Here is a 24,050-nt window from a genome sequence, read left to right on the forward strand (position 1 = left end):
GTAAAGAAATTCTTAAAATATGAGATTTAAAAGCCCAATCTATTTTTTATTAAATATTAAATAGGCATGCCACCCATAAAGTAAATCCCATCCCTCTAAGTAAAGTATCTCAGAATTTGTCAAATTTACCCAATCACTAATTAATGTTAAAACCACCGCATCATAATATAATTTCAAATTTGGTACCTTAAGTCCACCCCTCTCACGGAAGTCTTGCATAATTTTAAACTTAACCCTTGGTTTTTTCCCTGCCCAAATAAATTTGTTGAGACCCTTCTGCCACTCATTTAAATTAATCTCATTTTTCAAAATTGGTAACATTTGAAACAAAAAAAGAAACTTGGGTAGAATATTCATTTTTATCACTGCAATTCTTCCCATGAGGGATAATTGCAACTTTTCCCAATTCTTCAAGTCCTTCTGTACCCTGACCCACAACCTTTCATAATTATTTTTAAATAATTTTGCATTAGAAACAGACAGCATCACCCCCAAATATTTTACCTTATTAACAATCTCAAAACCCGTCAAGTTGACCAAAATCTGCTTCTCCTGACTCGACATATTTTTAGGTAAAATTTTAGTCTTATTTACGTTAATCTTAAAACCCGAGACCAAACCATAATGATGAATCAACTGTAATAAGTTTACTACAGAATAATCAGGTTGCGACAAAGTAACAACCAAGTCATCCGCAAAAGCTCTCAACTTATATTCTTTTTTATTAACATATATTCCTTTAATTTCCTGAGACTCTCGAATTTTGATCAATAATATTTCCAATGTTAAAACAAACAACAATGGCGATAAAGGACACCCCTGTCTAGTACCTTTCTCTATTGTAAAAACCTCCGACAAACCTCCATTAACAATAAGTTGTGCCGTTTGTTTTTGATATATTACCGTAAGGGCTTGTAATATCTTTTCACCAAAATTCATTTCTTCCATTACTCTTAACATAAAATGCCAATTCAATTGATCAAATGCTTTTTCAGCATCTAAAAATATGAGCCCTGCAGGAACTTGGTTGTTCTTGTCTAAATATTCTAGTAAATTAATAATTTGTCTGACATTATTTTTCATATACCTTCCTGTTATAAATCCTGATTGATCTTTATGCACAAGATGATGCACCACCCTCATAAGCCTATTTACCAAAATTTTTACAAATATCTTATAATCCACATTTAAAAGAGATATAGGCCTGTAATTTTTTGGTAGGGTAAGATCTTGATCCTCCTTTGGAATCAATGATATAAAAGCACTACGCCATGAAGGAGGAATCTCTAAACCCTGTAAAATACCATTAAAAAGATCATGTAATGGTTGGATCATCTCCTCTATTAGAACTTTGTAATAAACAGCTGTTAACCCATCCGTACCCGGTGCTTTCCCTAATTTCAATTGTTGAATTGCTGAGGTAATTTCCTCCTTAGTAATTAAACCATTAATTTCATATTTCTGATCCTCAGTCAGTTTAGGAAAACTTGCCTCAGCTAAATATTTATTTATATCTAGCATTTGTATATTAGTAGATTTATATAGATTTTGATAATAATCCAAAAAAGATTTTTTAATCAATTCCTTCTGAGAAACTAATTTACCCTTATAGTTTATTTTCTCTATTATTCTTTGTCTCTGTTTCTTTCTTAATTGATAAGCCAACCATCTCCCAGGCTTATTGGCATTACAAAATGTATTTTGTTTCATAAATAATAAGTTGGTTGCAGCTTGATCTGCTATCAACATATTAAATTGTGACCTTAATAACTTTACAGATTCTTTAATACTCTCATCAGAAGGATTTAAAATCAAAGCCCTTTCTTTTAATTTAATTTCATCTTCAAGTTCTCTACGTTTCTGAATCTGATTTCGCTTATAAAAATTATTCATTTTTATCAAAACACCGCGCATAAATGCTTTACCTGCATCCCATACCATTGACATTGAAGTCCCCTTATACATATTCAAAGCAAAATAGTCCTTTAAACACTCCTTTAGTTTTTGAACATTCTTTTCTTGTCTAAACAAATTTTCATTAACTCTCCAAGATCTTCCCATGCTAATCTTCTCTGTATCGTTCCAATTTTAGTATATGTGCTGCCGAAGCGAGCACAACAATAGCTGTTTCTTAAAATACTGCTGAACATCACTCCTTTTGATCCTAACCCACCCATCAGTGGTGAATAGTAATGAGAGTCCCAGTCAAGCATCTGGAGAATGACTTGTTGCCCACTCTTGACTTAAAAGTGGGGCCTATTTAAATAAATGTGTCCATAAAATTTCAGCCTGTGCTCGGATGTACAGCTGGATAAAGTTTATTTTCTGTTGCTTTTCTTTCAGACAAAATGTAATAGAGAAAATAAAAGGATGATTTTGGGATTTTAATAATGGTTTGGAAGATTGACATTTAGTCATAGAATTCTGTAACTGTGCAAACCTTACATATTCCCTTTTATACATCCTGTTAGAAAAAATGCATGCTGTTATGTTTCACTGCCATGTTATTCTGATTTCCAGTGAACTCTAAATCTAAACTGCATTAAACTACGTTTGATGATGATTCTGCCTATCTGCTTAAAACAGTGGTTCTCAACCTTTTTAATGCCGCAACCCCCAACCGGTCGTAAGTCGAGGACTACTCAACCGGTCGTAAGTCGAGGACTACTCAACTGGTGCAGCACCATTTGCAGAATGGGACTTTTGGTGGGCTCAGCAGGGCAGAGACAGCCTGGACAATTCCTATTGGCTTTTAAAAGCCAATAGAATTAGACTCTATTCAAGAGAGTCTGTTCTATTGGCTTTCAAAAGCCAATAGAATGAAAGGGAGTAGCACAGTTAAGGAAAAGGGGAAAAAATGGCGCACTGCGTTGTTTGGCGACCCCCGTGAAATGGTCGTTCAACCCCAAATGGGATCCCGACCCACAGGTTGAGAACCACTGGCTTAAAACATTGTTTTGTTCTTCTCAAAACAGGCACCCAGAGTCATATAAAACTGAGCAGCAATAGAAATTAAAAAGATAGATGATAGCTAGCTAGCTATGAGATAGAAAGATAGAATGAATGACTCAGTGATAGATAGATAGATAGATAGATAACCATTTAGGACAATTCCAAATGTCTTAATGGCCAGTACAAGTATTTTCAAAAGTATGAATTATTTTAGAAATGTTTATTTTAACTTGACCACTTTTGCTATTTAGAGTAATAGCTATTATATATGGGCTGATAAAATTGAGAGAACTATTAGAATAACTGTATTGTGTTCTATTATGCACAGAATATTATGCATCTCTCTGGATATATAATGGCTATAATGGCTATCTGGATTTTTGCAGTTCGGATCTGTCCCTAGTGATGATAATGATTGTTACTGTTATTACTGTTCTGAAAACAAGATGCAGTAATATTCAAAAAAAGAGATTAAAATTTTCTTTGTTGATCTGGGGCAAACCCCAGTCCGTGGAGCGACAGTGTGCTTCAGCATGCCAGAAACCAGTCTACCCAAACAAATGAAGCCCTTCTTTGGGATGCAGGCAGCACACAAAACTACACCCGCTCTGGTCCATGGAAAAACCTTTCTCCACAGAACCAGTCCCTGGTGCCCAAAAAGTTGGGGATTGCTGGCTTATACGAATAACATAGTTTATGTTAATTTCCAAAGCTTGTAACTGTCACTGACTGACTTTACAGCAAAAATCCATCTATCATATCTTAGGTGATGTGTGTAGGCTGTTTTGGTTCTAGGAATACTTGATTCATATTCTGGCTTAATTGAACTTTGTGCAAAAAAACTCTAAAAATGCAACTATTTTACATACCTATAGCAGGGGGTAAACTAGTCTGCTTCACCACTCATAGTTGTAATTCTGTTTGCGTTTAAGTTCATTGTCTGAAGTGCTAGAAATTTTATTTCTAGAAATTGGAAATGAAGGCAAAATAAATTCCAAGCAAGTTTCATTTAAAATAAATTAATACATATACACCATATATATCCTATTGTTTTTAAAGTCAGCATTCTGGACTTCTTTTCAGGAAGAAAACACTAAAAAGATAAACATAACAGCATAAAAAATAAAAAGACTAGTAGTATTTTTTTAAAAAAAATTTTAAATCTTGGTTTCTTTCAACACAAGTCTCTCCTAATCTCATGTTACAGTTTGAAGTAAAGCCCTGCTATTTACCTGTAATATCAGTAGCCTCTGTGATTCTACATAGTAGCTGGATTGTTTTACAGAAAAGCTTAATAGTACATATTAACTGTGGTATTGCTGTGGTTTGTGACATCACAGCTGGACATAAATTAGTATACTTTCCCAAGTGTTTTAAACCCATGTTTCTTATTTTACTTAGAAATAGGACTGATGAAAGTTATCTCTCGAGGCATGGTTAAAATCTGTTAGCATCTCCTCTTTGCACTTTTCCCCAGCTTCTCCAGTTTGGCCCCTCCAGTTGTTTTGGGGCTGTGTTTGCTAGAATTTCTCTCCATTTGAATAACCTTGTTTATTAAGAATTTTGAGAGTTTCAGTCCCAGTATATTTGACCTTTTGTGATAAGTGATTGCTATTATTAATCTGCACAAGCACACAATATTGTTTTCATGTATGGAATCTTATGTTTCACTTTTCTGAAGGAACATGATGCAAAACTTTTCAAATAATCAGACATCTTTTTTCTTTAAGATTGCAACAGAAGATTCTGTGGTAAGTTTGATGTAAAGATTAAAGGCACTACTTTAGAAGTTGGGAGATTATTCCTCCCTTAGGCTAGTCTCTGGGAAGAAGAAGAAGCCAATAGCAAATCACTTTCAAAAATCTTGCCTTGAAAGTAGCATTGACTAGTTCAGGCAGTCTCCAGGAGTTACGACTGACTCAAAAGCAACAACAGTAATTTAGAAACTTTAAATCAACATAAGAAAAGCCATATCCATTTCTTAGATATAGGTGCTCCTTATTCAAATGACATCTTTTTTCTTGGTAATCCAGATTTCTGCAGCAGAAAACCTCTTCCTTACTTTATAGAAAAGAAAAAGACACAGAGAGAAGAGGAATAGTTTATGCAGCTATTCCACTGCTGAAGAAGCCAGAAGAAATGAACAGAATTCTTGTTTTATCTGAGCTGTTGCGAAGGATCAACAAAACAATAAATCTGGTTTTTCCTTTTTTATTTCATTTTTATCCTGCCTTTATTGCCTTATAAGTAACTCAAGGTGATAACTCCTTCCTCCTCCCCCTCCTTGTCCCCCCCCACAAAAATAAACCTGTGAGGTGGGTTGGACTGAGAGTGAGTGACTGGCTCAAAATCACCCATCTGACTTTCATGCTAAAGTAGGACTAGAACTCACAGTCTTCTGGTTTCTGGGCTAGAATTTTAACCTCTACACCAGACTGGCTTTTTTTAGAAGTGTTAAAAGGGATAAAGCTCAGACAGGAATTGCCTTCTATGGAGAAATGGAGCTGCAACCATTTCAAGAAACAAAATGTTAATTTTACGCTGGTTCAGAGGCCACAGTTGAACCAAAAATAATTCAGCACAATAATGCAACATTGCAAATGCCAAAGGACACAGAGGAGATGCTTTCAGACAGGTGCTTTTATAACCCAGTGGCCTGGGTTAAGCTAACTCTACAGAGCTATCTATGGGGTTGCCTTGACTTTCTATAGGAAGATAATCTTTAAAAAAAATCCATGTATCTTCAATGGAGAAAGAGTTTAAATCAAAATAAATCTATATCCCTTCCCCTGAAAATTGGAAACAGCAGAATACAGCACTGCTATACCTGAAACAAATAATGTACAGCCTTCAGTGACACACAAAAATTATGATCTTATATAACTGCTGTATTTATGAGATGTAATTACAACTCTTGAAAATTCAAAGGAAGAGTTCTCCGTTTAAAATCCCATTAATCTTCTTTTCCACTCTAACAGATTTTGCTTCGGGGTTCAGGATTATATCTTATATAAAAGTTAGCTTCTGTTCGGTCATCTTGCTCCTACTTGGGCCCATTTTGACTGCTGGACTGAAGATAGTCATTCCTATTTATTCGCTTACGATCATTAGCAACGGTGTTATGAAAGCTGGCAGATTGGCAAGTGTGATAGTGTGAAATGAAGGATGGTGCTTGAAGGAAGCAATAAGCTGAGTTGGGCAAATTGTTTGCATGCCCGTACTTACAAGTAGGGATTTCAAATGTTAGTCATTATATATCTTCATATATCACAACTGAAGTGGAGATAAGCTACTTTAAAAACACTCTTGTGAAATATTAATAATCTTTTAATGCTTTTAACAGTGAGGTAATCCAGAATTAAGAATGCATGGCAGGATATTTTTTCTGGAATGGGCTGAAGAGGCATCAGTTAATTAGAGCCTTTCATAAAAGTCCTTTTACAATGGAGGCAACAGGATAAGTCAGTGATGGCGAACCTTTTAGAGACCGAGTGCCCAAACTGCAACCCAAAACCCACTTATTTATCGCCGGGTGCCAGGTGGGCATGGCCCACTAGGTGGGCGTGGCTGTAGTGGTCATGGCAGACTGGATGGGTATGGCCAAGGTGGGTGTGATCACGTCAATGTTGCTCGTGGGGAGGGATGCCTGTGGGGGCCGGGCAGGGTTGGGGGAGATCCATAGGGTCTCTGGCAGGTGGGGCAGTGGGTATGAGGCTCATCCTGCAGAGTGAGGCTAGGCAAGGTGAGGCAGGGCAGAGGTGTCATTGTCACAGGGCAAGGTGAGGCTGGGGCAGCTGCTGCCCGACACTATGGGCCCCTGCACACAGAGGCCAGCGAGTGCATGGGTACTGGGATGCATCCAGCCATGTGGGACCTCAGCAAGTTAGCGGGCGGCTGGTTGAAGAGGGACGGTTGCCATCTCGGGGTATGGCATGTGTGCACTCAGAGAGGCCTCTGAGTGCCGCCTCTGGCACACATGCCATAGGTTCGCCACCACTGGGATAAGTGATAAATGCATTTTGTATGCACTCTGCCCCAAAGACTTGCAGTGGTTTTCATGAAACATTATAAAATGTTGTCCCAAAGGTGCTTTTTCAAAAGGTAACTAGACTTTGTTTTTTCCTTGAAGACATTTCGCTTCTCATCTTCAGTTATCATTTTTCAAAAAAAAAAATACTAGGCATTCTCTCTCTCTCTCTTTCTTTTTCTCTCTCTGGCGCATGCGCTCCATCTCCTCTCCTGCGGCTAGAGCGCACGCCGGGCAGGTTGAGGGCGCATGCGGGCCGTCGCACAGCAACCGCCTTGGCCCGGGAGCGCCATGCATGCGTGGCGCTGCCCCCTGCACTGGCCGAAGCAGAGCCGGCAAGGCACTGCCGCCTGCAATTTTATCATGCGAAGGGCCGTGCCTCCCCCTCGGCCTGCCTGCCCACCCCCCCCTCGGCCGCACTGCTCCATGCCATGGCACTTCTGCGTCGTGATCGGCCGCCTCAGCAGCAGCAGGAGCTGCAGCGCCCGCCTCCTCGCAGCCCTGCGCCTCGCTCCACGTGGCCCACCCCTCCTCCTCTGCCAGCACCCGGCCTCTCCGCCCGACCCCACCGGACCTCGGCCTCAGCATCAGCATGGATTGACCCGCTGCCTGGAGACGGATAGAGGAGCGGTGTCTCGGTTCCTAAGACCATCGGAAATATGTGTTTTCTGATGGTCTTAGGCAACCCCTGTGAAAGGGTTGTTCAACCCCCAAAAGGGTCGCGACCCACAGGTTGAGAACAGCTGTTATAAAGTGTTGAATTGGGGCTAACCTCCCAGCCATTCTATCTTACTAACAGCTATGTTGTACCTGTGCTGTTATGTACACAGAAATTTCTGCTGGTGAATGAAGCAGTGTAGCCATTCTACCTTAAAATGGATTCTTCAAATACCTGCACAGCTGTATTAAGCAATTACAACCAGGCCATGTTATACCATGTACACTGAATTTTCTTTTGATTCTCTGAATTTTTCATAATGGATCTTAATCAAATACACATGAAAAAGCACATTTATTTTCTGTATTCCTCTTTTCCTAATATAAACATTTTTATTTGTATTTTTTTCTGATGCAATTTTGTTGCAATTTTTGAATGAAATGTTGCTCTACAAAATTTAGAGAAGTAATTATAAGGAAGGAGGAAGAAATCCAGGAACTGTGCTTTAGCTTACTTTGCTTAAAGTTGTAGACCCCCCCACCCCCCCATGCATTATCAGGGCTGACTGCTTTCCTTCCACCCCATCTTATCTATCTATCTTCTTCTTATCCCCTTTCATTTTGCCTGAAAGTTGAATCAACAAGCAGAGAAAAAGAGAAATTTAATAGTTTTGTTTCTTGCCTGGTTTCAGAAAAAAGCAAGGAAGCTGAGAAAGATACATGCAAATGTTCAAAAATAAAATATCCAAGTCACCACTTTAAATTAGCAAGACAAGCTGCCCCTGGAAAGCAACATCACTTGAATGCAAATACACCAATTTGATTCTTCAGATGATCTATTAAAATTAACAAAAACAAATTTCCCCCAGATTTGCAAGGTGTCATGCCCTTCATCTCATTCAAAAGTTTCCCTAAGGTTGGACAGCATTCCTTGAAGTTAATGAGAGTGATCAAACCCTGCCCCTCCTCCTGCCCCTGCCCGCAGGGAAATACAGGTAGTCCTCGACTTACGACCACAAGGGAGCCCTGAATTTCCATTGTTAAGTGAGACATTTGCGAAGTGAGTTTGGCCCCATTTTAATGACCTTTCATTGCCTCAGTAACCTGGCTTCCCCATTGACTTTGCTTTGTCAAAATTTTGCAAAAAAAAAAAAAAAAAATGATCCCATGACCACACAGCAATTGCCATTAAAACGACACAGCAATTGCCATTAAAAAAAAGCCTCATTTTCCAAGGATCTGACTTTTGATCCTGTGACCGTGAGGGATGCTGCAACGGAAGTAATGAAAAACGTCATAAGTTCTGTCAATTTTGTAAAGGCGAGCAGTTTAAACAGTCGACTGTTTTCGCAACTGTGCAACGAGTTGGATGCACCAAACAATGTTCTGCTATTTCACACTGAAGTGAGATGGTTGTTGAGAGGAAAAGTTTTAAAACGTGTTTGTGAGCTTTGTGATGAATTCAAAACGTTTTTTAATCAAAAAGCAAGACCACAGTTCGAAGCACTTTTCAGCAATAAAAGTGAACTGCAGAAAATAGCTTACTTGGTTGACATCTTTGCCATCTTGAATGAGTTAAATTTATTACTGCAAGGACCAAATGCAACGTGCTTCGATTTGTCTGAATAGATCTGATCATTCCAAATGAAACTTCAGCTTCGGCAAAAAAAAATTGGATGAAAATAAAATTTATATGTTGCCTACCTTATCTGCTTTCTTTGAGGAACATGACATTGAACCAGACAAAAGGATTACGATGATAATTTCTATGAAAGAACACTTGCACATGCTTGCAGACGAAATTTCATTTATTTGTAATTAGAAATAAATATTTCACAATATATAATTACATATTGTTTTTGTGATTATAATAATAATAGTAATAAAGTTGGAAGGGACCTTGGAGGTCATCTAGTCCAACCCCCTGCTCAGGCAGGAAACCCTACACCATTTCGGACAGATGGCTGTCCAGTCTCTTCTTAAAAACTTCCAGTGTTGCAGCATTTACTGCTTCTGGAGGCAGGCTGTTCCACTGATTAATTGTTCTCACTGTCAGGAAGTTTCTCCTTAGTTCTAGGTTGCTTCTCTCCTTGATTAGTTTCCACCCGTTGCTTCTTGTCCTGCCTTCAAGTGCTTTGGAAAATAGCTTAATTCCCTCTTCTTTATGGCAGCCCCTGAGATATTGGAATACTGCTATCATGTCCCCCCTTGTCCTTCTCTTCGTTAAACTAGACATACCCAATTCTAGCAACCGTTCCTTATATGTTTTAGCCTCCAGTCCTCTAATCATCTTTGTTGCTCTTCTCTGTACTCTTTCTAGAGTCTCAACATCTTTTTTGCATTGCGGTGACCAAAACTGGATGCAGTATTCCAAGTGCTACAAGTTCCATTGTAGAATATTGTGTACTATACAAAAAAGAATCCCTCTGTCCCAGAGGGGGTGATACCAAAGCTCATAAAAATCACAGAATAGAAGGCTGAAAATATTGATGCAGATTAGTTGGATTAGATGCAATATGGATTCCTTAAATAAAAATACTTTAAGTAAATTAAAGATTCTAGGTTTTGTCATCAATGTATTCTTTCCTGTAAGACACAATGCCATTGCATATCAATCCTAAAGATAATGAAGGATGTATAATCTTTTTCATAGACTACATATGTCTACTTCATTCTCAGTAAGTTATCTTCACAAAAGATAGCATAACAATCGAAACAATTCCTCATTGTTAAGAGGACATGAAGTTGGATTCAGGTTTTATTTTTCCACATCACTCATCTGATATATAAATAGATTGATAAAGCAGAGTGCTGTTTATTATACTTATGGCAAACTAGATTAGATAATAAAGCTGCACATTTTCTTCCCTTCATGTTTGCTGCACTTCAACCAGATGGTTGAAAATGTGTATGCTGCCAGTCTGGAGCCAGATATAATTTAATTTATATAACATTTCTGGTGGATGAACTATTTCATACAGAGGTTTGTAGGAAGTATTCATAATGTAACTGCAATCTCTTGTTTTTTTTCTGCTTGAAAACAATTGTACAACATAAGCCATTTTATAGAACAGTTTTATCCCACTGTGGGATTTAAAAGTGTGTGAAGAGGAACGCCTAGAACCCCACAACTGTATCTACAGAGGAGGGTTTTATCCACAGATGTATGCTCCTCATTAGATGCAATATCATCTATGACTTGATTTCCTTTTCAAGTCCAAAAAAATCCCAGATAAATTGACTGGGAACTAGGAAAGTTGCAATGCAGAACCAAATTGCCTGCTCCTGCTTGATGAACATAATGTCCCATTTCCCAAAAAGCATCGCTATCTGCCATCTGCTACACATGATAACAGGTGAGGGGATAACATGCTCAAGAAAAGGATGGTATGATATCTGAAGATATAATTCTCCAGCACTGAGATGGATAATCTACTAATGGGTTAACTTAATCCTCCTGCCCAATCAGATCAAGTCAGCCAAACTTGCCACACCTGTCCTGGGCCTGATTGCCCCAGTTTTCGACTTGATCTTGCTCTGAACAGACGTGCAGGTTTGGCTCACAGACAGGTAGATACCCATTTTAGACTAAGAACTTTCCTTCCTTCTGAGTCCTCTGAGCAGCGTTGGGACCAACGCTCCTCTAGAAGACCAAATTCCACTGATTCCCACTGGGACTCAGCTTTCCAAACGGAGGACTCCATTTGGCCTCTAAATCCTCCCCGCCTTGCTTAGGAAAGGGAGGCTTTCCGCGTTTTTCCTTTTTCTTTTGGTTTCTCCTTCCTCCCTATCCCCCCTCCAACTCTCCCAGCATCGGGGGGGCGACGAGCTTAAAGAGCCCGCCCCACCTGGTGAAGGCCACAGGGACCTCGGATTTACTTGCAGCGCTGGTTGGTGGGGAGAGGCTGCAGGGGCCTCGGATGGCCACGCGGCGTCTCTCGGCAGTTCCGGTGGCGGCGGGCTCGTCGGAACACCAAAGACCAGCTTAGAAGGACCTTTCTTCAGCTCTGTTTCCCCTCCCCCCAGGAAGGATCATCAGGCTGGGTGAGTTCTACATGCCACGGAGCCGGAGGGGGTGAGCGACCTGAGTTGCGGTCGCCATTTTGGCGACCACGTGGCTTCCCAAAGCCTCGCTGACGGCAAAGGGAAGGTGGGGGGTGGAAAAGGACTTTCCCACCTACCTCTCCTGTTCTTAAATCCTATCAAAGGCCTTCCTTTCAACCTTGGGGTGCTTTTCCTCAGCGAAGGCCTAGATCTGGACGGGCCCTGCAGTCTGCAGCTACCATCTTGGAGGCTTCGGCCTAGACAGGACCGAACAAGGCCTCATTGAGGTCTCCCTTGACAAGGGCCTTTCCCTACTTTTAACAGCCAAGGTTACCTGGGGGGGGGGAATTCTATCAGGTCATCCTTGGTAATTCCCCTCGTGGCAATAGGAATTTATCCTGCTATCCTTGGCATAGGTTCAAGAGTTAATTATTGGGCCTCCTGGTGTCTCAAACCCTGGTCACCTTGGGCTTGCTAACCACTACAGTAATCCTAGCCTCTGACACTGTGCTGTTGCCACCTTTTATCTTGTTGGCCTGGCAACATAGCAAGCCCCACTAGCAGGCCGCAGCCTACTCCAAGTGGAAGCAAAGCGACTGCAGGTAGAACCGGGGCCTTTTTTTTAGATACCACTGGTTCAATGGCCGGGGGGGGGGGTAGGGCAATCTAATTCCAGCCTTTGCCCTACAACCTTATCAGCCAATTGATCCCTTTCCCAGGTGCACCCTCTCGCACACCTGAAGATTTCATATCAGCATGGAGGATAACACGGCTTCCCAGTCCAGGGCCACCTCTCCTTCCTCCTCAGTCCGGAAAAGGCACAGATTTCCCTCCCAAGAGGCCACTGGTGGGATCACAGCCAAGGTCAGGCCCAAGGCTACTTCAGGGGAGAAAACCTCCAAATTGGCTGAAAGACAGGCCACCAGGAGACACCAGGCATTGGAAAAAGAGTTTGAAAAAGCTCAAAAACAGGCCAGGGCTGAGGCTGCTCAGACAGAGGCCACCTTTTTTGATCTGCCCTTAGGTCTTGCTGCTTCTCCACAGGAGGTCTGGGCTCCGGCGGAACCCACCTCTTCCTATGACCAGAGCGGGGAGGTACCTGAGGTCCAGGCCTTCAAGTCCCCCCATGCCACACGAGTCCTGCAGACCCCAGAGGTCACCTTTACACCCACGGCCGCAGGGCTTAGAGGGGAGGAACTCACCCTCTCATCCCTGGATGATAGGATCCAGACCTTGGTAGCTCAGGCAGTGGAGCGGGTCCTTATGGTCAGGGCTCCATCGGTGCCCAGAGAGGAATCCTTGCTCTAGGGACCCTCCTTCTCCCTCCCATTCTTCTGTAAGCGGGGTCTCAGTGACCCCGGAGCAGGATCAGGCGCTTGACGCTTCATGGTCAAAGGAGGAGGAACCAGTTCCGAATCCCCCCCCCCGTTCGGAGGGCTATTTAATCCATCTCTTTTTCTTCCTCTGCTTCGCAAGGTTAGTTCAGTGCCACACGGGGGGCCCAGCCGGCCCGCCCCAGCAGCTTCGACAATGGATCCAGAAGCGGACCCCGTCTTCATCGAGCCGGTGGTCACCCAACATCATATTCCATGTCCAGCACTGTTCCTCAATGCAGTTAAGAAACAATGGGCTTCCCCGGGGACCTTCCCCCTCCCAGGTGGTAATGATAGGAAGTTGTTTAGTGTGGCCTCAGAGTTAATGAGGCGTTGAATGTACCCACGGTGAATGAGCCCCTAGCTCACCTGTTCTCACCCTCAGCTATTTCGGAGGATATGGCAGAGGCCCTAAAATCGGAGGAATGCAGAGCGGAAATGACCTTTAGGAGGTCACACCAGGTGGCAGCGTGGTTCATCAGGGCGTCCACCTCAGCATCCTTCTTCACCAGGTCCGCCCTCATCTGGCTGCGTCAACTGCAGGCCAGGATCCCTGCGGACAATGTCCACACACATCAGGACCTGAGCAAGCTAGTGGCCGCGACGGAATACGCTTCCGATGCGACCTTGCACACGGCTCGGTTTTCTTCCAGATCCTTGGCATCCAACGTGACAGCCTGCCGTATGCTATGGCTAAGACACTGCCAGGCAGACACCAAGTTCAAGTGGTGCCTGGCAGCAGCCCCTTACCAGGGCGGCAAATTATTCGGGGATGCCTTAGCCCCATTCCTGTCAGAGAACAAGGATAAAAAGAAGATCCTGGCTCATATCACCAAGCAATCTGATAGGCGTCCTACCCGTTACAATCACAGACAGACTTCTGGCCTGCCTCTACCCCAGCAGCCACGCAACCTTCTCGGCCCTTCACGCCCAGACAGGACCGTCCGGCTGACAAACCAGCCACATGGCCCAGGCAGCAATTCCAGTCCAAACGGCCCTTTTAAGGCGGGGGTTGCTGTTTCATAAGAAGTGACCCCCCAGCGGTGCCTCCCATAGGGGGAAGGCTATCCCTCTTCGCCATTCAGTGGGAGGTCACCACCACAGACGCCTGGGTCCTGGACACCATTCGCCACAGCCTGACTCTAGAATTCATAGAGGCATACCTCCACATTCCCATCAGCCCCGGCCATCGCCGGTTTCTCAGGTTCAGCTACATGGGACATCATTACCAGTACAGGGCACTGCCATTCGGCCTGTCTTCAGCGCCAAGGGTCTTCTTCAAGGTCCTGGTGGTTCTGGCAGCACACCTGAGATTGATGCCGGTTCGGGTGCAATGCTACCTGGACGACATCTTAATACAGTCGCCCTCCCCGCAGAGGGCTCTGACAGACCTGAGACTGGTGATCTGAGTCTTGTAGAGCCATGGCTTTTCAGTCAATTTCAAGAAAAGCCAGACAGTCCCATCAACCAGATTGCTCCACCTAGGAGCCATCATAGACATGGTAGAGTATCGGGTTTATCTGTCTCAGGAACACAGGAGCAGTATACGGGACCTAGTGCTCAGGGTCTGCAGAGAGAAGACTCTGTCCCCGTCCGGGCTCTCCAAGCTCCTGGGAAAGATGATATCATGCATCTTGATCGTCCCCTGGGCCAGGTTACACTTGCGGCCCATCCAGTGGTGTCTGCTCCCCTATCAGAAGCAGGGAACAAGCACTTCCACCCGAGAGGTAAGGATTCCACCACACATCTTACGCTTCAAGGAACCCAGGCGGCTCACGGTCACAACAGACTCCAGTCTGTTCGGCTGGGGAGCACACTTTCAGTCTCAGTGGGTCCAAGGGAGGTGGTCTCGGGTGGACCTGAGACACAGCATCAACTTGCCCTCTGACACTTCGCCACAGCATAGCGAAACAGCATGTACTCGTCCTTACGGACAATGTGGCGGCAAAGGCCCATGTGAACAGGCAGGGGGGCATCCGGTCCCGGGCATTCCTGACCGAGGCCCAACAGTTGGGCTCCTGGGCAGAGACCAGCCTCGCCTCGCTCAGGGTGGACCACATCTCGGGGAAGGCAAACAAGAGGTCAGACTTCCTGAGCAGGTCAACCGTGGACCACTTGGAATGGTGTCTGCACCCAAGGCTAGTCAGGGAAATCACTCACAGATTCGGTCTCCCCATCATAGACCTGTTTGCCTCCATGACAAATGCGCAGCTCCCGCGGTTCCTCTCGCGGTTCCCAGTTCGGGGCAGAGGGAGTAGATGCCCTCCGGACCTCATGGCCAAACGGCCTTCCCCCCTCCCCCTCCTCCCAGTGGTCATCCGCAAGCTCCTACAGGAGAGGGCAGAGGTCTTCCTGGTAGCCCCTTACTGGCCGCGGAGACTTGGTTCGCCAGCCTCGTCAGTCTCTCCCAATTGCACCCTTGGAAAATCTCTCCAGACAGGGTATCACTGATCCAGGGGGACCTGACTCACCTGGACCCTCAATGGCTCCAGTTAGCTGTTTGGCACTTGAACGCAGGATCCTAATCCAGGAGTCCTGTTTGCCAGGGGTCATTGATGTAATTCAGGCATCCTGTAAACTGGCGACAAACCACATCTACGAGGCCACATGGCAGAACTTTTGCCGGTGGTGCTCCACTTGTTAAATACCTTTATCGGGACTCACCATCCAAAACATTCTAGACTATTTACTGCAGGGACTGAATAAGGGGGGGCATCTAATACTTTGCGTAGGCAGGTGGCGGCCCTCTCTACCTTGCTCTCTTGCAACACGGTTCTCTGGGGAAACACCCCTTGATACACTCCTTCCTCAAGGGAGCTACAAATGCCAAGCCACCTGTGGTCCACAGGTATCCCACATGGGAATTTCCTCGGGTCCTTCAGACTCTTATCAGGGCTCCCTTTGAGCCCTCAGTTCGTGCAAGATGAGGTCCTTATCTCTCAAGGTCGCATTCTTGGTGGCCATCACTTCGGCCCGGCGCATCTCCGAGATGGCAGCTCTCTCGGTCAGGGAAGATCTGTGTATCTTCCATTCGGATCGGGTCACTCTGCGCTTGGACCCCACCTTCATTCCCAAAGTTAATTCTCTTTTTCATATGACCCAGGACATTGTCCTTCCTGATTTCTGCTCCAATCCGTTCCATGATTGGAATGGCGATGGCATTCTCTGGACGTCTGACGGGCTCTCCGTTACTACATTAAAAGGGTGGCCCTCTTCCGTAGCTCCGAGGCTCTCTTTGTCTCCTTGCCTTCCTCCAGGGGTCGGAAGGTCTCGGCCGCCATGATCGGTTGTTGGATAAAAGCTTGCATCGCGGGGGCGTACCAGTCCAATTCCTTGCCGATTCCACCCCATGTCACGGCCCACTCTACACGCAGTGTGGCCACCTCGGCAGCCTGGGCCACACAGGCTTCCATCAAGGAAGTATGTAAGGCAACCACATGGTCTTCCCTGTCACCATTCATTCGGCACTAAAAGCTGGACAGGTATGCTTCCTCCGAGGCATCCTTTGGCAGGAGGGTCCTTCAACAAATGGTGCCCTGCGAAACGGTTCCAAACTTGCCCGCTTCCCTCCCGTAAGGACAGTGGGCTTTGGTATATCCCATTAGTGGATTATCCATCTCCAGTGCTGGAGAAGGGACGTTGTCTTACCTGAACGCCATTTCTCAGCACGGAGATGGATAATCCACACCCACCCAATTAGGTCCTTAGGCCTAGGGTTTGTTCTGTGAGCCAACACGTCATGCTGTCAGTCAGTAGCTGCATCCTCGTCGAAAACTGGGGCAATTAGGCCCAGGACAGGCGTGGCAAGTTTGGCTGACTTGATCTGATTGGGCAGGAGGATTAAGTTAACCCATTAGTGGATTATCCATCTCCGTGCTGAGAAACGGCGTTCAGGTAAGACAACGCCCCTTCCATTGAAAACCTTCATATTCAGTTTTAAAATGATAGTTCTAATTTCAGACTGAAGGAAATACAGCTCACTGCAGTGATGGAATTTCTACTGTCCTTAACCAAGAGTTAAAATGGAAGAGAGGTGAGGAGAAAAAAAGGTAGTAAGAAGAGCAGAATCAAAACAAGATGATTCTCCATTGCTTCTTGGTGCAATTTTCAGCTATCATTCCTTTTGGAAGCGTATGCTTAATTCCAGTATGTTGAATTTGAGTTTTCTAGTACTCAAAGTCAGAGCACACACATTTGTTCCAGACAGACACATTGCCACATTCTCTCAAGGGTGCAATGAGTCACCTTTGCTGTAAGATGAATTTGGGGTTAAGTAATTTTGATTGCACTTCCTTTGGATATTCCACATCATTTTGTTCCATAAGTTAGTTCATTGCTTGCTATTGATATGTTTGGTGACTTTTGCTCTTCTTACATCAGCAAAATGTTGGGCAGGAAAAGGGAAAAGGCAGTCAGATATCTTTCAAATTTTAAAATCAGTAGGCCTGGGACTTGATCTGGGACTTAACTAAAATGTTTTCATTTTAGTCATGCTGCATAGAACCTGATCCCAGTTTTCCTTTCAGCACCCACTCAGTTAAATATATGTTCATTTCATACTTTAAATACTTGCCAGCAATTTATTTCCTTCTGGGTATATGTGAATGTGCCATACCCAAAGGTTTTCAGAAGAAAGAAAGAAAAACAACCCCAACATTTTATTAAACTCATAGGGATCAAATCAATCCTTTTCATTAGGTTAGGAAAAACAATCAGGAAACTGACTGATAAAATAGAAATATATAATAACATATTATCCAGTAGTTATACATAACATTCAGCATTATATGATAATAAAAACTGGTTGATTCTCACTGGAAATGGCTTATTGGCTACTATTGTTATCCCTGATTTGTGGATCCCCTATTTATTTATTTACTAGATTTTTATCCCACCTTTATTCCTTTTAAATAACTCAAGGTGGCAAACATATATAATACTTCTCCCTACTCTTGTTTTACCACACAACAACCCTGTAAGGTAAGTTGGGTTGAGAGAGAATGACTGGCCAAGGTCATCTAGCTGGCTTTTATGGCTAAGGTGGGACTAGAACTCCCATCTTCCGGTTTCTAATCTGGTGTCTTAAACACATGTCAAACTGGCTCTTAATTTCTTTTGAAAGCTCCCTGGGCACTTATTTTTAAGGCCTGAGAGAGGGCAGGCCAAATTCATCATCCAATATTTTAATACCTGGGTATAATGAGCTATAAAAATAATTTTGAGGAACAGGAGGTAGATCCATAGTCAAGGCAATAGTTAGATAAGAGAACCAAAGCCCAAAGCAGGAATGTAATTTGAAAAAGCATTTAAGCTAAGTAGAGAGGAGAAAGTGTATTTAGACTTGCAAGATTCTGTAACATTAAATACAGTATTAGCATTCTTTTGTTTCATGGTTTTGATTACCATATATGCCGGCGTATAAGACGACTTCTGGAAGCGCTAAACTCGGCGCCAAAGACGGGGGTCGTCTTATACGCCGGAAATACTGGTAGTTTCCGGCGTATAAGATGACATTCTAGGAATGCGGCTCGGCGATAAAGATGGGGGTCGTCTTATACGCCGGGTCGCCTAATACGCCGGCATATACGGTACTTTAAAGGACTGACACATTGCATGTGGTCAGGGGAAGGTAAGAAGAGAAAAGCTGAAAGTTGGCCAACTTTTTATGGCCAAAGTCATGCTTAAGGAAGACAAGAGCCACAGTGAATGAAGCTGTTTTTTTATTTTTCTCTATAGAGGATTTGAGGGTGTGTATGTGTGTGTCTTTTGTTCTTTAAATGATTATTGAAGAATCACTAGGTCTATGGTGGTGAACGTATGGCACGCCTGCCACAGGTGGCATGCAAAGCCCTCTCTGTGGGCACGTGCTCCGTCACCCCAGTCCTAAGCCCTCAGCTGGGTTTATATAACCTTTTCGCTTTAGTCCTCTGCCGCTGTTTTTTCTCACGGGGAAAAAAAAGATCTTGCAAAGTTGGAATTAATTGAATTTTTTAGTCCAACCCAGTCTGCCATTACCACCACAGCCACACCCACCCAATGGGCCACGTCCACCCAGCACTCGACGATACATAAGTGGGTTTTGGGTTTCAGTTTGGGCATTCGGTCTCTAAAAGGTTTGCCATCACTGCACTAGGTGGTTGCACTTTGTGTGGGCAATTCATCAGAATTATTTCTTGGGTTGAGAGAGAATGATTGGTCCAAGGTCATGCAGCTGGCTTTTATGGCTAAGGTGGGACTAGAACTCCCATGTCCTTGTTTCTAGTCTGATGTCTTAGCCACAAGGCGAAACTGGCTCTTATTTCTTATCCAGAAATTAGTGAATCAAACCTGACATAACAATAAAATTTTGGAGACTAGCTTTACATCCAAGACAGTTACAATGAAGTCATCACATTTGTTATTGATATAATGAGAGTAAAATTAAACATGATCTTCATTTACATCTCATGCTCATGCGCCATTAACCTCTTCCTCTGTTTAAGTCATATTCTGCTGATGAATTACATACAGAAGATAATTCTGTTACTGTTTGTGTAAGTTGCTTTAAAAGAACTGATTTCTACAGGAAAAGTAGTTGCACAATAGAATTCCTGTATTTGAGAGGCTATCAGTCAAAATCATTTTGTAATGTTTTCTTTGAGGAGTAACTCAGAACACTTTTGAGCTGACAGTTTATATATGTATGTATGTATATATGTATGTATGTATATGTTTTCTGAGGTTTTGCGGGTGTTTGTATGTAGGTCTTTGGTTATTTGGGTTTTCTTCCACGTAAAATTGGAAGTGTCTTGGCGACGTTTCGACGAAGTCTCATTCGTCATCTTCAGGCTGGTGCTTTCGGCTTCGTGCTTCTAGGAGCAATGTGTGATTGTAGCTGTTTCCTCCTTTTAACTGCCAGTGGGGGTATGAACTGATTGGATGAGAGCTTGGCTGTGTTCTGATTGGATGGAGGTGTGTTCTGATTGTTTAGGAGCTTGGCTGTGCTCTGATTGGCTGGGGGGTTGGCTGTGCTCTGATTGGATGGGGGGTTGGCTGTGCTCTGATTGGATGGGGGAGTGTTCTGTTTGGGTGGGGGCTTTGTTGTGCTCAGGTTAGTCTGAGTTGCAGGGGGATTTAAAATGGTGAGCTGCATTGCTATTTTTTGACTTCGCGTTTGTGGTCGTGCCTCATCTTCATGGTGGGTGTCAGTTTGCTTCATGTATGGATTGGAGGGGTTTAAAGTGGCTAATGATGCAGCTGTGGTCTGCTTCTGGTTTGTGGTCGTGCCTCATCATCGGTGTGGGTTTGAGTTTGCTTTTTGCATGGATGTGTGGTGGTGACATCCTGTGTGGTTTTCGTGAGTGTGGGTCTGATGTCATTCTTTGTGTTACCAAACTAATCCAAAAAGAAACCCCCACTAAAATCCAAGACAGAGAACAAGAAAACGGCAAAGCCCTCCTCCCTTACATAAAAGGCACCACAGACAGAATCAGCAAGATCCTCCGCAAACATAACATTAAGACAACATTCTGCACAAACAGAAAAATATCCACCATCCTAAGAAACCCCAAAGACAAAATTGAATTAGAAAATCAAGGAGTATACGAAATCCCATGCACCGCTTGTCCCACCACATACATCGGACAAACCAACAGAAGAATAAGTGCACGCATTGAAGAACATAAGAACTCAGTCAAAAAAAAAGGAACCAACTTCTTCCCTGGTCCAACACCTTAAAATCACAGGACATGAAATTGACTTTGAAAAGACCAGAACTATCGCCAAAACTGAACACTTTAATAACAGAATAATCAGAGAAGCCATCGAGATAGAAAAACGCCCACACAGCATGAACAAACGAGATGATACCTCCCTCCTACCAGCCATTTCAAAACCCACCCTTATTGAAAAACGAGTCCCTAACACAAAGAATGACACCAGACCCACACTCACGAAAACCACACAGGATGTCACCACCACATATCCACACAAAAAGCAAACTCAAACCCACACCGATGATAAGGCACGACCACAAACCAGAAGCAGACCACAGCTGCATCATTAGCCACTTTAAACCCCTCCAATCCATACATGAAGCAAACTGACACCCACCATGAAGATGAGGCACGACCATGAAGGCGAAGCCAAACAATAGCAATGCAGCTCATCATCTCACATCCCCCTGCAACTCAGACTAACCTGAACACAACAAAGCCCCCACCCAAACAGAACACTCCCCCAACCAATCAGAGCACAGCCAACCTCCCCATCCAATCAGAGCACAGCCAAACTCCTAACCAATCAGAACATACCTCCATCCAATCAGAACACAGCCAAGCTCTCATCCAATCAGTTCATACCCCCATTGGCAGTTAAAAGGAAGAAAAACAGCTATGATCATATATTGCTCCTAGAAGCACGAAGCCGAAAACACTAGCCTGAAGATGACGAATGAGACTTCGTCGAAACATCGCCAAGACACTTCCAATTTCACGTGGGAGAAAATCCGAATAACCAAAGACCTACATACACACACACACACACACACACACACACATATAAAATTGAGAGAAGTAAGGGGCAAAATGGGGACTGAAAATCCTTTCTCCAAAGGATTTTCTTAATTTGTTTATATCCCACCAGGGAACATACACAATATTCCTTCCTCCTCCTATTTCCCTGCCACAATCGTCCTGTGAGATGAATTGGGTTAAGAGTGACCGGCCCAAAGTTACCCAGCCAGCTTTCATGCTTAAGGCAAGACTACAAATCACAGTCTCCTAGCTTCTAGCTTAGTGCCTTAATCACTAGAGCAAACTGGCTAATCAGTGACCTTTTAGAGTAAAACTATTTAACTTGCCACACAAAGCTTGATGCTACTGTCAAATTGTTTGAAATTGGCCCCAAAACATTAAAATAAATAGAACAGAAATTATTTCCATTTACCGTATTTTCCGGCGTTTAAGACGACTTTCTAAACTAGCGGTTCTCAACCTGTGGGACGCGATCCTTTTGGGGGTCGAACGACGCTTTCACAGGGGTCGCCTAAGACCATCGGAAAAAACATATTTCCGATGGTCTTGGAAACTGAGACACCGCTCCTCTATCCGGCTGCCACTGCCACCACCCTTCTTCTCCTCCTCTGGCTCCTCCGCCTCCAGGGCGCCCTTCTCCTCTGACAACGTCTGCTCCTGCCGCCGCAGCACCATTGCAGACACCCCTGACGCCACCCTGGACTAGCTCAGCGGCCGAGCCAGATCTGGGCCGCTGCTGGCGCTGGGCTGCTCCACTGCTGCCAGCTGAGCTGAGCTGCAGCGCCAAGCTGGTCTCCACACCTTCTGGTTGCCCAGCTGCGCTCCGCCACCAGCCGCCCTCCATGCTGCGCAGGAGCCTCCCCCGCACCGCCCGGCCAGCCTCCCTCACCGTTGGAGGCTGCCTTGGCCCTCTGTGCCATGTGCGGCCATGGGGCTGCTGTGCAGGAGCGGCTCCTTCCCAGCTCACCGGGCTCCAGGCCTTGGAAGCGGCCAGGGGGCGGAGAAGAGGGCGAGGTGGTAGTGATGCCCACATGTGCGTTGGAGCCCAGCCAGCCGGGCCAGGAGGGGAGAAGTGGTGCCTTCCGAGCGGGAGCTGGCGCTCCGGCCGTGCCCCTCTTGCGTGCAATGGGCTGCGCAGCGTGGAAAGGGGCTCCCACGACCCCACCGCTGCGATGGTGCTCAGGAGGCTGGAGGGGTGGGCAAGTCCTGGGTGGCAGCTGGGAGAGGGCAAGAGATGCCGGGATGAGGATGGGGGGCTCCAGGTTGGCGGGTGTGAGAGGGCAGCCGGCGGCTCCGAGGTGCGAGGATCGTCCGCGCAGCTTCTGAGGCCTCGGATGTGCTACCACTTGGCTTTCACCAGGCTCTCTGCCAAAGCCTCCCCCCTACCCGGGCAATTGTGCGGAGCTGCTTTTGCATCCTTGTCAGCGCCTTCCCCTTCAATCTCCTTCCTTCTCCATCTCTCCTTCCTTTCCCCTTCAATCTTCCTTCCTTGTTTCCATCTCCAACTCCATCCCTTCCCCATCAATCTCCCTCTCCTTTCTTCCTTCCTTTGTTCCCCCTTCAATCTCCTTCCTTCTCCATCTCATTTCCCCTTCAATCTTCCTTCCTTCTCCATCTCCTTCCTTTCCCCTTCAATCTTCCTTCCTTCCTTCCATCCATCCATCCATCCATCCATCCATCTCCATCCCTTGGCAGGTGTGAGAGGACGGCCGGCAGCTCCGAGGCGCACGGATCCTCCATGCAGCTTCCGAGGCCCCGGATGTGCCGCCGCTTGGCTCTCCACCAGAGTCTCCGCCAAAGCCTCCCCCTCTCCCTGGGCAATTTTGCGGAGCTGCTTGTGCGTCCTTGGCAGCGCCTCCCCCATTCAATCTCCTTCCTTCTCCATCTCCTTCCTTTCCCCTTCAATCTTCCTTCCTTCCTTCCATCTCCAACTCCATCCTTTCCCCTTCAATCTCTCCTTCCTTCCTTCCTTCCTTCCTTCCTTCCTTCCTTCCTTCCTTCCTTCCTTCCTTCCTTCCTTCCTTCCTTCCCCTTCAATCTCCTTCCTTCTCCATCTCCTTCCTTTCCCCTTCAATCTTCCTTCCTTCCTTCCTTCCATCTCCATCCCTTCCCCTTCAATCTCTTTCTCCTTCCTTCCTTTCCCCTTCAATCTCCTTCCTTCTCCATCGCCTTCCTTTCCCCTTCAATCTTCCTTCCTTCCTTCCATCTCCATCCCTTCCCCTTCAATCTCTCTCCTTCCTTCCTTCCTTCCTTCCTTCCTTCCTTCCTTCCTTCCTTCCTTCCTTCTTCTTCCTTCCCCCTTCAATCTCCTTCCTTTCCCCTTCATCTTCCTTCCTTCTCCATCTCCTTTCCCCTTCAATCTTCCTTCCTTCCTTCCATCTCCATCCCTTCCCCTTCAATCTCTCTCCTTCCTTCCTTCCTTCCTTCCTTCCTTCCTTCCTTCCTTCCTTCCTTCCTTCCTTCCTTCCTTCCTTCCCCCTTCAA

At 44.9% G+C, this 24,050-nt stretch overlaps 1 protein-coding gene and 1 pseudogene across 5 annotated transcripts in view; one reads left to right on the forward strand and one right to left on the reverse strand.

Annotated features, from left to right (window-relative positions):
• The window catches only part of OSBPL3 (oxysterol binding protein like 3), a 118,878-nt gene that overhangs the window by 15,287 nt on the left and 79,541 nt on the right, over positions 1 to 24,050 (forward strand). The gene's annotated exons all lie outside the window — the stretch shown is intronic.
• On the reverse strand, positions 2,028 to 2,116 carry LOC120307382 (annotated as a pseudogene).

Source organism: Crotalus tigris, unplaced genomic scaffold, assembly GCF_016545835.1.
Source record: "Crotalus tigris isolate CLP2741 ecotype Arizona unplaced genomic scaffold, ASM1654583v1 scf7180000017774.6281472, whole genome shotgun sequence".
NCBI classification, from domain to species: Eukaryota; Metazoa; Chordata; class Lepidosauria; order Squamata; family Viperidae; genus Crotalus; species Crotalus tigris.